Consider the following 17,406-nt stretch of genomic DNA (forward strand, 5'->3'; position numbering starts at 1 on the left):
ATAAGGATCTCCATATATAACCCTCCATATTATCTTTGATTCTGTACCATAAATAGGTCTTCCTCTTGGCCAGACCTTGGGAAGAGGATGTGGATGATGAGTATGCCCGACTCCTGGTTGAGTTTGAGCCATTGCGGCTGGTGGCCAGATGTGGAGACGCTGCCCATCGCCAAACCACTCACGCTCCTCCTATACCTTCTTTTATCTGATGTTCACATCATAAAGTTCAACTTAGTCTCTTTAGCTCACCTGGCTTCAGGTAGTAGTGATTCTAACTGGGTTTGCAAATGCATAAGAATGTGTTTCTTTTTCATTTATTTTGAATAGACAGTAGTGCAAGTTTCAAAGACAGACACAATCCTTTTGCTGGGGACTGAGGCAGCATTTTGCCCATTGGCAACTTTGGTAAACTATTGATAAATAAGGAACATTTCAAATGCTTCTTCTTCAAACAGGTCACAAAAGGCTATAAAACTGAAAAGCATCTCTTGTGCTATGAAATTGAATATACAAAATACTAAAATTAATAATAAAAACGTGTGCATTAGTAGGAGTGTTTTAATTAGTTCCACCATGTCTGTATTAAACATTCAAAGTACCCAAACAGTTATCATCCCTGGCACATATGGATGATGCCGTCGAATGTGCGTTAGCATGTTGGATGTGTTTCTGTTCACATCCCGTACAGCGATAGAGCAACACCAATACACCCTTATTGTCTTATACACAACCCTCTCTCCGTTGTTGTTGTTGTAGCTGACCGGTAACCGGCAGGCGGGTCTTCCGGCTCCAGCGTTTCATTTGCGCCTGACTCGCACGCCAATCAGTACATGTTGCTAAGGGGGAGCTGCTAGGGGGAACTCACGTTTCGGTTCCACATTACATGCATCAATCTACTTACCATGTGTTATGCGTGCGGCTGCGTGCACCGGACCATACCAAAACGGTTCGGGATGAATACATTAAACGTTACAGCCCTTCAGCGAGCTGATGGGTCAGTAGTCGGGCTGTTTTGACACGTTTTGATCCATGCAGCATAAGCTGCCATGATGATCTACCCCGGTTACCATGGTGATAAAAGTGAGCCAGCGTCATGACACCAGAAAGCCCAAAAATAGTTGGATAACTCACTAATCTTGGTTTTGTGGTACCTTTTTGTTTTACAGTGTGCTCATGCTACTATAGCAGCTCTATTAGACTGGACATGATGGCCTGGATTCACTTGTCTGGCCTCGTCACCAGCGTGTCTTGTTCAACCTCCACATATTTTCCAGGCATGTCAGGGTTCAGTAGTTTGGTGCGAATATGACTCACTGAGGAGTCAGGTATTAAAGCCGTTTGCTGACACACATGGAAATGTAGTGTGCAGCTGGACAAAATGTCAGTCTGGTTCCACAGCTTGTGGTCTGGTTGGCGGGGGACGCCACCTCTCTATGGAGTATTTACGGTGGTATGAAACCTGCCTTTAATAGAAGCCGCGACAAATGGCTTTCATTACTGTGCTTTTATGATTGTAGAAATGAACTGGAGAGCATACTTTGAATCTTTTCACCTGTGAGGGATTTATGAAGGTCACCGTAGCTCTGGAGTGATAAAAGCAAAGTTACCTCTAAAATCATGAATAAGGCTGCAACTAATGATTATTTTCTTTGAGATTATTTTCTTAATGAATCGGTTAATTGTTTGGTCTATGAAGTGAATCAGATAATAATGAAAAGTGCCTCATTTTCACAATTTTTTTAAAGTTTATATTTTAGCTATATATACTAACCTGTACTTCAGATTTGATATTGTACATACATAGCTATTCGCCACTTGCATATCTAACCTGTCTATTAGGGGTGGGAGAAAAAATCGATACAGCATAGTATTGTGATATTTTGCGTGGCAATATTTTATCGATACACGGACGTCAAGTATCAAGTATGATCAGTCTTAAAGCTTGTCGGGAAGAACGCTAAATAACGCTCCAAAGTTATGTTAAAATTTTGTCGTGGAAAAACTGACATGGCCATTTTCAACAGGATCCTTTGACCTCCGACCTCAAAATATGTGAATGAAAACTGAACAGAGTGAAAGCTGTATCTTATTAGATAAAACAGAGGTTGACAAACAGCCTAATTTTCATTGACAAAAGGTAATAAATCGCAATATATCTTATCGCAATACTCAGCATAACGCAAATTTTTTTAAATTGCAATAAGATCGTATTGTGACTTAAGTATCGTAATAATATCGTATCGTGGGGCCTCTGATGATTCACACCCCTGCTGCTTATATTTTTGCCATTGTGTATATTTTGGATTTGCACGCTTATTGATAGTTTATATTTGCACTCTTTCATACTTTTTTTCTGCAACTGCTGAACAACAACTTCTCTCAGGATAAACAAAAAGTTCTATATCTCATATTTAAATCACTTATTTTGTCCAACAAACAGTCCGAAACCTAAAGATATTCAATTTGATATCAGAGAAGGCAAAGAAATCCGGTAAATAGTCATATTTGAGAGGCTGCAATTAGTGATCTTTGGCATTTTTACTTAAAAAATGACTATTGATTATCAAAATATCTGCCAATTAATTTCCTCTTGATCGATAAATCGTTTCAGCTCTACATGTCAAGGTAATTTTCTACTGGCTTGGCACAAATAGCTAACATGGCTCCCAAAGCCACGGCTGATGGCTCACTGGCTTCAACTCCTGACTTCCTAATGAGGTCCGACTGAGCTGAGGCTTCATGCAAATTAACACAAGGGGCCTCCACCGACACCATCGCGGTGTTTATAGCCCCGGCTTTAAACCCTGCACATCTCCTCTCCGAGGCCTGAGTGTCACATTTCTTGTTGGTGGATTAGCTCTCCATCCTCACATGGAGCTGTGGCCATCAGTGCCCATTAAACTGTCGGACCCTCAATGGAGGTTTGTACCCCTCGAGTCTGATTTACAACTCTAATTCAGAACTTTCCTGACAGTTCCCTCGCTTCAGCCGCCATCTGACCACAAACACGTAATGGTGGACCATCTGCTAACGGATCGTTGCTTTCTGTATCTTTTACTACGGCTGCCGGCAACTAACCATTAATATCACTATCTGTTAATCTGCCAGTTGTTTTCACAGCTAATTGTTTAGTCTATAAAATAGACAGTCAAAGAACCCCAAAATATTCAGTTTATTTTTTGTTACCAACATAAGCGCAAAGCAGAAAATCTTCATATTTATCTTCACATTTACATGCAGTTAGGTTCCCAATTATGCATCAAAATAATATTTAATCAAACGCTGTACTCATTTTATTATTGATCAATCCGTTCATTATTTATTGAATATTTGTTTAATTGTTTGGGCTACAAAATGTCAGAAAATGTTGAAAATGGTCCATCACTATTTTCTAAATCCTTAAAGTCTTTAAATTGCTTGTTTTGTCTAAACAGTCCAAAACACAAAGATATTAGATTTTGAATTAGAATTGAGAAGCTTGAACTTCATATTTGGTCTTTTTTTGCTTGAAAAATTAACTAAAACAACTAATCGATTATCAAAATGCTGCTGATTATTTTTGTTGATCGACAAATCAATTAATCAATTAGTTTTTCAACTTTAGAAATTGCCCATTATAATTTCCCAGACCCCAATGTGACTTATTTAAATCGCTTGTTGTCTGACTGACAGTCCAAAACCCAAATATATTCAGTTTACAATCATTTATGAAATACAAAAAGCATTAAATCCTTTAAAGTGAAAAGCTAAAACCAGAGAATATTTTGCAAAAGATTAATCGTTGCCGGTTAATTTTCCATCTGGTTAATTGACTAATTGTTCCAGATCCCTTCTTTTTCTGTGGATGATATTATTCTTTTTTTTTCGGGGGTTGAAGTACTTCCTTGTTGTCATCTTATGTAATCAGGACAAGAGGAGCTGCATGTGTTTAAAATAGAGACGTGACGTCCTGTTTTACATGATGTTTGCATTGAATTTGAAATCAGTCACATGTGCTGGTCCAGTCTGTCTGTAGGAGAAGTTCTTTCCACTTAGTTTCCAGGCAAGTTTCCCTCCATTAAGAGACACCTTTTATTGCCCCTTGACTCTCTTTATGTCCACCACATTACCGAGTCGAGTTTTTTGACTTGGGGAAGATCCTCACTTGAGGGGAAAGTGGATGTCTGAGGGAGGTGACAATAAGGCTTTTATGTAGAGAGTTATCCTCATTTCCTTGTGTTTGCTCCAGGGGACCATGTGACCGGCTCTCATTCAGGTCATGTCGGCCTGTTCAGCCTTTTAGAAGGAAACTAGTCCCTCAATGTCCCATTCATGCCATACAGATGTCTGTGTGCGTTAATGTCTGACACAGCAGAGGTATGACGATCCCCCGACAGTCCTCCATTCAAGTGTTGTGTTGGTTGACTGTTACTGTGCTGCTATGTGACGTCTGCACTCGCCACAACAACACAGATTCCTCCATTTGGTTATTAAACGATAAGTTCATATTTTTTTTTAAGTCTGTCTTAAATGAACAGTGTGTAGCATTTCGGGAGATCTATTAGCAGACGTGGAATATAATATTCAGAACGTTTTCATTAGTGTATATTCACCTGAAACTAAGAATTGTTGTATTTTCATTAGCTTAGAATGAGCCCTTCATATCTACATAGGGAGTGGATCCTCTTCACGGAGTCCGCCATGTTGCTCCGCCATGTTTCTACAGTAGCCCAGAACGGAAAGAACCCCAAAACTGTTTTTATGTTACCTGAAGGCCACCGTAGTTCCCTGACACGCTTGTGAAACTGCAGTAACGCTAGCCGCAGAGTGCAAAACCGTGGTACCGCGAGTCGCTGTCATTATGGTAAGGATGGTTTTCCTAATATTCAAAGAACAGTAGAGGAAGTAGAGGATTTTCTTTTGCAGATTTTCTGGAAACTCTGTTAAAATGAGTGCTTAATTTGTATGGAAACCAGGCTAGTAAAGATATCTGGCTATTAAAAGACCCCCTCCCCCAACAGGCTTTCAGTGGAAGACATGGGGGACAAAATCCACAGTCCTGGTTGTGTGCAAAAATATCTTACATTTCTACTAACAAGTCGAGTCAATTTAGCCCAATATCACAACTTTGCCTCAAGGGGCTTTACAATCTATACAGCATAAAACACCCTCTGTTCTTATAGCCCCTTGATTCAGATGAGGGAAAGCTCCCCTCAAAACAACGTTTAACAAGGAAGAAAACAGAAGAAACCTCAGGAATAGCAACTGAGGAGGGAGCCCTCTCCCAGAAAAAAACAGATTGAGTTTAAAAGTTAGTCTTTTTAGTACGAAAGTCCCTCTTTGTGTTTCCCTGCACTAGTAAAGTTTCCATCCAAATTTAGCACAAAATTTATACGAATTTCCAGAAAATTTGCAAAAGAAAATGCAATTTCATGCACTTCTCAATGCGAATATTAGGAGTTAACAGTTGGTGGAGCTAGTTCTCCAGTTGGTGCTGTTGAAGCATTGCAGAAGAAAATGAAAGAACACTGGTTAAACCTGAAACTTACAAAAAGATGTGGAAAAGATAATGGAAACAGAAGTATTATCAGCAAAATGTACTCTTAAGTATCAAAAATAAAAGTACTTATTATGCAGAATGGCTCATTTTGTTATAGAATAGTAATATATATATATATATATATAATCCGTTTTTATCACTAATAAGTACATGTAAGAGCATTGTAATGTTGTAGTTTGGCAATTTTAGATTAGTCTTTTTATACTACTGGGTAGATTATAGTATAGTACTTTAGTATCACATAAATGTAATGGAGGAAAAAGTACAATATTTCCCTCTGAAATGTGATGGAGTAGAGGTATAAAGAAGCACTCAATTAAAGTATGAGTACATGTACTTAGTTTGTTCTTCATCTCTTATGTTGTTGGCACATAATGGGATCTTTTAATAACCGGTGTAAACAGGATGAATGATTAGAGCAAGTAAACACTGACTCGTTGTACGCACCTGACTGTTTGCACATCTTTTAAAACCAGTTTTAATTGAAGCGGTGATGTTCACATGCAGGTTCTCTGTGTTTTCCAGCCACTAGGTGGACACAGATTAGAGGCATGGCGATGAGGACAGACTGGGCCATATGTGTTCAGTAATAAGAGGATAAATCCTCCCTGGACACAAGCTCTTTTGATCTGGGTGATTTTTGATGTGAAGCTCAGCGTCTGTCGTGTGTTTTTTTTTCTTTGAAGTGGTTCAGTCTTCATGACCTGTGCAGTATTTTGACTTTGGGGTTTCCCCCTGATTTTCCATATTGTATTTATCAGTGCCTTTTTTTTGTTTCCAAGCATAGCTCTCCTTCTCTCATTACAGCAAACTTCCTCCTTCAGTTTATCACAAACAAACAGTCAAAATCACCAAATTTGGAGATGCACGGTTCTCACTGGACAGGAAGGAGCTGTAAAGTAACGACAGCTGTCAGAACAATGTAGTACAAAGTACAATACATGTAATGGAATAGAAGTATAATGGAAATACTCAAACTACAAGTACCTCTGTACGTAAGTCTGCTGTGAATCTGGGACAAGTTGTATACTCCCCAAACTGGCTAGACTGTTTTGGGCAGATCTGATTGACAATAGCTTGAAACAACTGATATTCATGTGAGCACCCTGGGGCGCTTGATTTAGACTATAGGAAGTCTGTTGTGGGGGCAAAGTCGATTCAGGTCAGGTCTCTTGTCGACTCAATTAGGGTCAAATTGAAAAAGCTCAACTCTGAAATGAGAACATATAGATCTGCTTTTTTAACACAATAGTTTGCAGAGGCAGTCGTTGGGTTGTTTTGTCTTCCGTTATTACTTTATCGTATTATCCTCCCACATTCTAGTCACGAAACCCGTGTTTTCCTCCTCCTGCTGTTGTTGTTGCCTTGGCGCCCAGTCATTTTGTCATCAGACTTGGTTTAGTGTGTCTGGTATGTCTGAGCATGATGTGGCTTCATTAACAAGGAGAGCAGATGAGTCACACGGGGGAAAACCTGCAGATGAACCACACTGAGACACTCGTTTAGAAAGACTTCATGCTGCTGACCAGTTGAAACATGCTGCTGCTGTGATATTCATTCACAAACAATCATCTCTGTATGTGAGAGAGTAACTGTAGAGTTGAAACCAAGTGTTGGTTAATCGATTGGTTGATTGACGAGTTTTTTTCAAACCAAAATGTTAAATATCTCTTGTTCCAGCTTCTCAGATGTAAAGATAATGTTAATTATATATGATTGTAAACTAAATATCTTTGGGTTTTGGGCTGTTGATCGGACAAAACAAGCTATCTGAATAAGTCACATGGAGCATTTTTCTAAAGTTGAAACGGTTAGTCGATAATCCGCAACCATTTTGATAATCGAAAATGGACTAAAATGAAGTAAATCTTCCCTCCAGAAATACCAACTATTCACTCATTACAACTTCTCAATTGTGACGCTTTTTTATGTGATAATAAATTGAGTATCTTTGGGGGTTTTTGACTCTTGGGTGAACAAAACAAGCTCTTATAAGAGGTTTAATTCACTATTTTCTGACATTGAATAGGCCCAACAATGAATCAATTAATCCATAAAATAATCAGCAGATTAATCTACGGCTACAACTAACGATTATTTTCAGTTTTTATTGAAGTGTCATCTATTTCCTCAATTAATCGATTAATCGTCTATAAAATGTATTTGTGAACATTTTTCTAAATTGTGAAAGATGCCTGCAATAACAGTCCAAAACCCCCAAATATTCAGTTTATAAACGGATATGACAAAGAAGAACAACAAATATCACGTTCGAGAAGCTTTAACCAGAACATTTTTGAATTATTGCTTGAAAAATTACTAAAACGGTTGATCGATCATCAAAATAGTTTAAGTATTTTGTAGTATTTCATTTTCTGTCGATTGACAAATCAATTAATCGACTAATCGTTGCTGCTTTAGATTGATTGATAATGAAGATACTTGCTGCCCTAAATTATTTGAAATCATTTTGTAAAGCAAAGATGCCAAAGATACATTCACTGGTTTCAGCTTCTTAAAAGTGACGATTTTTGCTTTTCACTTATGTCGCCATAACCCGACCAATACTGGATGTTTGAGCCCGACACTGATATTGATATGTCCTTAAACAGGAATACATAATGTAAACAAACAATATTGATACGTGATCTAGTCGTGATCTTGATCTTTTATATTAGATTTCTTGTTTTTTTTAATTTGTGACATTTTACAGTTTGACAATCCACTTGTCAGTGCCCTCTGGAGGACAAACTGTCACGGTGTCACTATTTTAAAAATGACCTCAAACCAGCCAATATCCACTGATATAGATATATCTGCAATAAGTTAATATGGGCTGATATATTGGTGTAGCTCTACTAGTCACATATGATGAGACAATTCAATAACTTTGGTTTTTAAAAAATAGTCAATTTTTCACTATTTCTTTGACATTTTATACCAAATGATGAATTGATGACACGAATGATGGTTAGTGACATCCTTATACCTCCTGTGACTTCTCTGTTCCTCAGCGCGGTCTCACAGGACTCAGTCCAACACTTATCACCGCTGTGATTGAGAAAGACAATCCTCTTAGCACAGAGCCTGTTTTATTTCTAGGGCACTGAATGACTCTTTGCAGAAGTCCTGTCAGTTCAGCCTGCCTGTCGGATATCCTCTCTCTGTTAAGTTCCTTTGTCCGCTACATGCTAGGGTCTCTTTTGAAACACAACCCCCCTCTCCACCTCTTTATGGGCCTGAGCCGGCAGCTGCAGGGTTAATATTTAGCAGCAGCGGCAACAGCAGCAGCAGCAGAGAGGCAGGAGTTGTAGGAGGAGGAGGAGGAGGAGGGGAGAAGGAGAGCGGCAGAGAGGTGGGGGCTGGTCCACAGCTGTTGTAGTAGGCAGGGTCTATTGGGGTAGGAAGCTTGCCTCACTCGCCCTGGAACAATGGGAGACATGGCAGCCTCTGCAGACAGCACAGACACACACACAATGCACATGCCCAAGGACAGGCCTTTTTCTAGCTGAAACGCAGAGGAAACCGGCTTCCTCGCCACACTAGCAGGGTGACGGCACTTCTAACAGGGATGAAAATAATCTCCTCCGCAGCCGGAAAACAGAAATGTAAGGTAGTGGCCTTTCTGTCGCTCTCTTTTTTTTTTTTTTTCCTCTTCTCCTTCTGGTGCCTTTCATTCTGCTGTGAGGAGATCTGTGGATGCGCTGACTGGATGACTGTGAAGGCAGCAGGAGGAAGGTGAGGTGACCCAAAACTAGACTTGATGGAGCGGGGATTTTTGTAAATATGTGATTCAGCTGACGTGATGTTTTCCGGGCTTCTCGCTGTGTCTTCCTGTTGTGACGGCGTCTCTGTGTCACGCAGATTTTTACTTGTATGAGATTTAAGTGATGTGACAGAGAGGGAGCACATGTTTTGTGAGGTTTTATGGTGTTGACTTGACATGAATGGACTTGATGACTCTTAAGGGCAGGTCTGATTTGGTGTGTGTGTGTGTGTGTTTAGGTTAACACTGATGTCCGTGGGTTAGCTTACATTTCAGGAGCTCTGTTACTACACAGAGTGTCGTTTTGATTTTGGCCGAACCAACCCTGAATGTCAGATTGTTTTGGTCGCAGCGAACAAAGTGTCATAAATCTGCCAAATGTGTACAGCAGTGGTGGATAGCGCAGCCTACGTGTTGTTTGTGGTTGATGAAACAAAAACACAGTGTGTGTTGTATCAGAGATGGAGGAGCCCGTGATGCGCTTCCTCCCTGGGTGTGGAGGTCTCCTGGCACAGATATTAAGAAGCATCCCTGCGATCAGTTTGATTGCTCTCAGCCATACATGGCGCACATCCAACCTTTCAGGCCCTTTTGGGAAAGAGAGCTTCCCCTCCTCCATCCTCCCCCACCCCCTCTCCGCCGCCTCCGCTCCCTCATCCCAAATATTGCTTGTGTGCGATTCGTCTCGGTTCTTATAGCCAAACATCAGACAGGAAGCAGCACCGAGGGAGCTCCCCCAGCCTGATTCTGTCTCACCCGCATCCCTCCTCCTCTTTGATATATTTATCTGTATTAATGATGCAGACAATCGCGTGGTAATGGTGTGTCTGCAAAAAAAAAAGGCGACTTTGGCCTACATTTTCAGTCTTCCCCCCGATCTTGTTTAATTCCACCATGTGAGGATTTAGGTTTTTGTCACATTGTTTACATCTCCCGCCTACACACTTTGTCTACACAGCAAGAACTTCAATCTGCCTTCCCCAGATTGGCAGATGGAAAGGGTGGTGTTTGACATATCCTGAGACGGCCTTGCCTATGCCAAATCCCCAAGAGTGCGACTGACATGATTTAAGGAGCTTTTGTGCATTTCTTCTCTCTGCTTCGGCTCAGTCGCCTTTGAAATTGTTTTTTTTTTTCCCTGCCCTCATTCCTTGAATCTCATCTCCTCCTCCTCTTCTGCAGCATCTCACCAAACCTCTTTGAAAAATTTGCTTTACTCTATATTTCATCATTTTCTCAGCGTCCAGCCGTCGAAAATCAAAGTCCGTCCTCGGTAAATAAATACTGGTGATGTGCAATCGTCGAGGTCTCTCGGGCTTTTTTACTTTTGAGCTCTGTGATCTGCCGTCTTTGTGATCTCGCTCTCATGACACGGATCGCAGATCGCGGCCTGCTTCTCTTCCCGGGACCAGGTGTACCGAGGAGGACTCTGCTCGACCAGCTGATCTGCTCTTGCTCTATTAAAACCCAGATTGAGAGGGCAGATGCTCAACACCGCTAATCCCCTTTCAGTTTGACAAGATCTAAAAGGATCAGGCCGTGTTACCCTTTTGGAAATGAAGAGTTACTGTTGCAGCTCGGCGTCTAAACATATCTGTCGAAGGAAGAGACGCCGCAGACGGAGCGTCCCATTTAGTTTTTTTTAAAAGAAACCTTTGTAGAATGTGAACATAATTAACAAGGGACTCTGTTAATGGGGAATCCCACATCAGACTGGAAAATCATTGTGTGGCACTCAATGTGTAAAGTCCTGCGTTATCAGAAAGACATAAAAGGGGAGTTCTTAAACGCTGTGTCTGCTGAATTATTCATCCATCTTTCTTTCATTACACTTTACAATGACTCAGAGATGAAAGGGAAGACGAGAGGAGGAGAGCGAGAGGGAGGGGTGGAGGCTTGTGGTCTTGGCATGGCTGGCGTCTGCCGAGCGCTGGTATCTCCCGAGGGCAATGCAGCGTCTTCCTCTCCTCCCGGTTTCCTGTTCGCTCGCAGATCGGAGGAAAGCTGCAGCCTTTGCCCTCCACATAACGGAGGTGACATTGGTCTCAACCCCCCCTCTGACGACCCCCAAACTCCTGCCATCAAACTCTTCAAGATCTCATGACAGACAAATCTTGTGGTTTCTGTCTTATGATTTCAAGACACAAATAGGATTGGCAGAGATGTCAGGAGGTTTTGTTTTTTTTAATCAGAAAGCCCGATGAAGAATGAAGGAGGCTGAGATTTTAATCATTAAAATGTGTCCTTGTGTTTTCTCTCCCTCAGCTCCTTGCTTTTGTTGTTGGGAGACAGAGGTGCCTGACAGGAGACTGACTCCTCTTCAAGGATCATAACAAGAGCTGAAACCGCAGGTGAGTGTCTTCATTATGTAGTCTACAGTAATGTATCAGTTCTCTAGAGCTACAACTAACAATTGTTTTGGTTGTCTATTAATCTGCAGATTAACTGTTTGGTCTATAAAATGTTGGAGAGAAAGTGGAAAAAGCCCTTCACAATAACCCAGAGGAAGGTGATGATTGGTTTAGGGCTGCAACTAATAATTGTTTTCATTCTTGATTCATCTGCCGGTTGTTCTCTTGATCGATCAATTATTCGTTTAGTCCAAAAAATGTCAGACGAAGTGAAAAATGCCCTCAACGTTTCCCGGAGTCCAAGTGACGTCTTCAAATTGCTTGTTTTGTCCAAAACCCAAGATATTCAATTCACAATGATATAAATAAGAGAAAAAGCAGCAAATCTTCACATTTGAGAAGCTGGAACCAGAGAATGTTTCAAAATCCGTCGATTATCCTGAACCGCTTATCCTATTCAGGGTCGCGGGAGGCAGGAGCCGATCCCAGCTGACATTGGGCGAAGGCGGGGTACACCCTGGACAGGTCGCCAGACTATCACAGGGCTGACACATAGAGACAGACAACCATTCACACTCACATTCACACCTACGGGCAATTTGGAGTCATGTTTCAAAATGACTGAAACAATGAATCTAAATCTAAATTGCTTGCTTTGTCCGACTTCAAGTTCGAAACCCCGAACATACTCAGAAAAGCAGCAAGTTGTCACAAAAATGATAAATCAATTGGTTAATCCATGATGAAGCTTTCAATTTGCTTTTGTCTGACCAAAATATGTTCATTTCACTATTTTATATGTCAAAGACAAACAAAAGAAAAGGTGGACTATCAAAATAGTTGCAGATTAATTTCCTGTAAGTTTTTTTGATTCATCTTTTAATGTCAGAGATAAGTGAATAAGTGAATATGCCCATCGAAGCTTCCAAGAGCCCAAATGTGACCTCTTCAAATCTCTTGTTTTGTTCAACAAACAGTCCAAAACTTAATGATATTTAGTTTACAGTGATGTGAAACAGAGAAAAGCAGCAAATACTCACATCTGAGGAGCTAGAACCAGAGAATGTTTTGGCATCTTTGTCAATCACCTAATCGAATAATCGGCGAAATGTTTCTGCTCTAAATTGATTGTAAAGCAGCAACTTGTTAAAACTGAGAAGCTGGAGAACTTAGGGATCTTTAATTGAAAAATACTTACTTACCAAAGTAGTAGTCAACTATGATTAATCATCTCAGTGTTTTATTTTGTTAGTTATTGACAGAATGTGGAGCAGCTTGTTGTAAAAAATCAGCTTCCTGAATTGACTTAGCTGAAGAAGAATTGATTGTTGACTTGCTTTTCCTCTGTCTCTGCTTGTTTGTCAGCAGGCTTGTTGGTAAATGCTTTCTGGCTTGGTGATAATACACCCATGAAAACTTAAACCGACATTTGCACAAGTCGCTGCGGGCTAATTTGTTTAAAGGACACGTTGCATATTTATTTACAGCATATGACACGTAAGTTTTCCTCTGGTGTCACGTTGCACTTTATTTGTTTGCTGATGAATGCTCACCAGTGTCCCCTCAGCTCACATTCTTCATGTACAGGTATCCATTTGAGAACAAAAGCAGCACATGCTCTCTTGGCTCAGAGGCGAACACATGATCCCCTCTTGTGTTGTTCAGTGATTGGACCTTTAAGCTGCGAGCGCTGAGCCTCGCTGCTCTTTGTTTACACTTGGCAATGTCGCGTTGAGTGGCTTTTTTTTTTTAGGCTGGATTTTCAAGAACAAAACAAAAAGCTCTGCGCTGACTTTGACCTCCAGTCTTATCTGTTCACTTCTATTTGTCTTCCTTCTTTTTCCTTTTTATTATCTATTATGGCGTCCTTTCTTTTATTTGATGCTATATTTCTTTATTTTTTTATAGTCGCAGTAAACAAAACAAAATGTTTTATGGCTCGATCATTGCAGATAGAACCAACTTGATTGTTATGTTTGTTACTGGGCAGCATCCATTACACTTGCCCTTCACCTGTGATGGTATCTCATCAGTAGGGCTGCAACTAAGGATTAGTTTCATTATTTACTAAACTGATGATTATTTTCTCAATTAATGGATTAATCAATTAAAAATTGAGAAAAATGCTCCCACATTCCAAGATAACGTCTCCAACAGTCCAAAACTCATAATATTCAGTGGTCTATCATATATCACAAAGAAAAACATTAAATCTTCACATTTGAGAAGCTGAAACCAGCAAATGTTTGGCATTTTTTTCTTGAAATATTGCTAAAATTGTTATTTAAATCGTAGCAAATTAATTTTCTGTCTATTGACTTTTATCGATTAATAAACTAATCTTTGAAGCTCTACCCACAAGGCCATTTGTTTATTGCTATATTGTTTTCTTATCCAAATCATTTGTCTCTTTATCTACAATTTTGTTTTTTGATGAAACACTTTTATTAGTTTTTATTATATATTTGATCTCAAATTTGCAATATTATCCCCACTGTGTGTTTTTAAAGTGACTCTTCCATGAAGTTTGGGGACTTTTAAGAGACAGGTTTAAAGACCTGAAATTTGGTAAAAATGGTGCAGCAGAGGCTGAGATATCCTGCCATTTAGTCTCTAGTGTGGGGTCAAAAACGCTGGGGTCTACATTTCCCATAATGTAAATGGATAGTGACTTTCTTTAGAACCTCCCTGCTCCCAACACTTCTTTCGAACTTTACACCTCCAGTTTTTAACGCAGACTTTGTGTTAAATATCTCGAGCCCATACTGCGGTAACCCCCTGATGACATCATAGTGACCTCATCATGACAGCATCAGACTTCAGTTTGCACAGATGTAAATTAATCTCCAAACGGATATAAGGACATTTTGTTTTTTTTATATGATGAATAGCTTGTGGTAATGTATATAGATGTGCTCTGAATATTGCATCGTTACATACTTTAGGATGCATGGCTTTCAACAGAGTATTTTCACAGCGTGGTCTTAGTACTTTTACTTGAGTAAAGGACCTGAATACTTGCTCCACCACTCAGCAGATCAGTGAGCTGAGCAGCAGCAGCATTAACTCTCTTTGCATTCCCCCCGTGGCTTCTCTCTGACAGCAGCAGCGGCTGTAAGTCTGCCAGCAGAGCTCTGTGGAAGGAGCTCCCTGGCACTGCAGCCCCACTGGGACGTATTGACCCTCTCCTCTGCCCCGTCAATGAGCCTCTGTGTGCTCAGTCACTGGCTCCCAATCCACCACCACGATTACAATACTGCAGTTTACAAAGCAGCCGGCAGCTCCCTCTCTCTCTTTCTCTCGGCCTTGTAAATTCAGACATTAAGACTTGTAAGTGCCGTACATTCGAGATAAGAAGGCATTTAAGACGAGATATAAAAGATACCAAGATTATAAAAAAAAGACATATATAGATTAGAGGTACAACGCTTAGTCGATGTCACAAAAATATCAAACTTCAAATGTCACACAAATAGATGTGACAATTTGATGCTTTTCTTTGTGATGAATGATAATACATTTTTGAGTTTAAGACAGTTGGTTGGGCAAAACTAATAATTTGAAGACATCATCTTGGACTCTGGGAAGTTATAACGGGCATTTTTCACATTTTTTTGTGAGGAGTGGGGGAACATTTTTTGTATCAACTCCATAATTTGCAGTTGATAAAAGGCAATAAATCACTATATATATATTTGCAATATATCTTATTGCAATACTCTGCAAAATGTTTAAAATCGCAACAAGATCGTATCATGATAACATCGTATGGCGGGGCCTCTGGTGATTCCTACCCCTAATTTTTGGACATTTTATAGACAAGATGATTAATCAAGGAAATAATTGACACAATTGATAATGAAAATAAGCATTAGATCAAACTACACCCACACAGTACCGATGAAGCAGATTAGCTCAGTTTTGAGTGTTTAATACTTGGGTATAATACCGGAGGATGCTTTTTTTTCCCTAACTCGCACATCAATGTTATAGAGACATATTAAAATTTGAAACCATATTTTCAAGAGCTTTAAGAAAGGCAAATCTATTTATGTTTCATCTTCCAACAAGGCAATTTAAAGTGCTTTATATAGGACATAAAAGGACAAGATATAAAAGAAACACAAGACAATATAAAGACTAAAATAAGATTTAAAGACAATAAAATAAGATTAAAAAAAATGGAAAAAAACAGATAAAACAAGATAATAAAGATTAAAGTGTGACTAAATACTCCCACATTTAGAAAAGTCTAAGTTTTCTGGGAGTTTTTTCCACATTTGTGCTGCGTTAAAACTAAGTAGATCAAACAGAAAATAAATTGGCGTCTATTTTGATCATGGATTATTAATCATTTTTGTCATTTTTTAAGCAAAGATGTGAATCATTCTCTGGTTGCAGCTTCCCTAATGTGAGGATTTAATGAATATTTTGGTTGTCAGCCTGTTGGTCAGACACAACAACACATCTGAAGACGTCACCTTGTGCTAAATTAACTACTTGGAAAACCAAGATGGACATTTTTCACTGTTTTCTGACGTTTCACAGACTAAATGATTCACTGAGTAAAACAATTGGCAGATTAATCAATGATTAAAATAATTGTTAGTTGCAGTATTTTGTCCCTAAACGTTTCAGTGCGTCATAAACCAACAGTATTTAAAGTACTTTGCCACATAGGAAGCCTGTGCAACGATCTGAGCACTGGACTGATTGTGTGACTAATAATGACTGAACCCCTTCATGTTCTTTCATCATTTGATTGTCTCTTTGTTCGGATATCAATAGGTCTTACATCCAGCACTGGTTTTAAGCCTGTTGGATTCTGGATAAATGGGACACAAGTTGTTTTAAGAGATGCTTCTCTCTGGTGGCATTTTCAGTGAAGCTTGTGACGTTAACTGTGCACATCAAAAAGAAACCGCAGCAGCAGAACCACATTTTCATGTTTATATTTAGCTGCACTTTTGTTTCTTTTGCTCCACGCTGTAATTTCTATGTGAATGTTCTCACAGAGAGATGTGAGCCTGTATCTAGGCCCTGCTGCCCCGAGCTTTAATGTGCATTAGTGAAGAGAAAAGCTGGTATTTATAACCGCTCGGTATCCAAGGTCAAACGGACGGCTAATAATCCGCTTCCGTTCTTAGATGGGCTGCATTGATCAGCCCTCCATTATACGTGTAGATTTGGCTGCATTCAGTCAATCACAGCTCAATAAGCGCCCTACTCTTTGGATGGTGCTGCTTAGGTTTGTCAGTCGGGCTTCACAATCCACAGTAATGTTCAATAATCTTCCTGTAAACGCTTTGCAAACAGCTCCAGTTACACAAGGCCAGCATGACTCTACTGATCTCTTATGAAACTATTGAACATTTCCCAGTATTGGCTTTTATACTCTCTGTATGTTTGATACCAGTGCCAATACAAAACCTGAGTGCCTGTAACAAAGACAACATGATGCATTAAGGCTACAACTAAATCTTATTTTAATAATTGATTAATCTGCTGATTATCTTTTGGTTTATAATACATCAAAAAAACTGTGAACATTTTTCAAATGCCCAATGTGTCTTCAAATGTCTTGTTTTGTCAGAGCAACAATCTACGGCCCAAATATATTCAGTTAACTGTAATAATGACATGGCATAAAAAATGGTTTGGCACTTTTGCTTAAAAAAGACTTAAATGATTAATGGAATTTAAAGGATAAGGCTGTTGTTGTTCTGTATTTTCATTATTGTCAACAAATC

At 39.6% G+C, this 17,406-nt stretch overlaps 1 protein-coding gene across 4 annotated transcripts in view; it reads left to right on the forward strand.

The window, feature by feature from the left end:
• nckap5l (NCK-associated protein 5-like) overlaps positions 1 to 17,406 on the forward strand; it is a 45,140-nt gene that overhangs the window by 6,299 nt on the left and 21,435 nt on the right. For 3 of the 4 annotated variants that reach the window (XM_037771708.1, XM_037771705.1, XM_037771707.1), the window contains exon 2: positions 11,571 to 11,656. The gene's annotated coding sequence lies outside the window, so the exon portion shown is untranslated. Of the gene's footprint in view, positions 1 to 8,881; positions 9,278 to 11,570; positions 11,657 to 17,406 lie in introns of those variants that run through there. The other variant, XM_037771706.1, reaches the window with a different exon arrangement.

The sequence above is a fragment of the Sebastes umbrosus genome, chromosome 6, assembly GCF_015220745.1.
Source record: "Sebastes umbrosus isolate fSebUmb1 chromosome 6, fSebUmb1.pri, whole genome shotgun sequence".
NCBI classification, from domain to species: Eukaryota; Metazoa; Chordata; class Actinopteri; order Perciformes; family Sebastidae; genus Sebastes; species Sebastes umbrosus.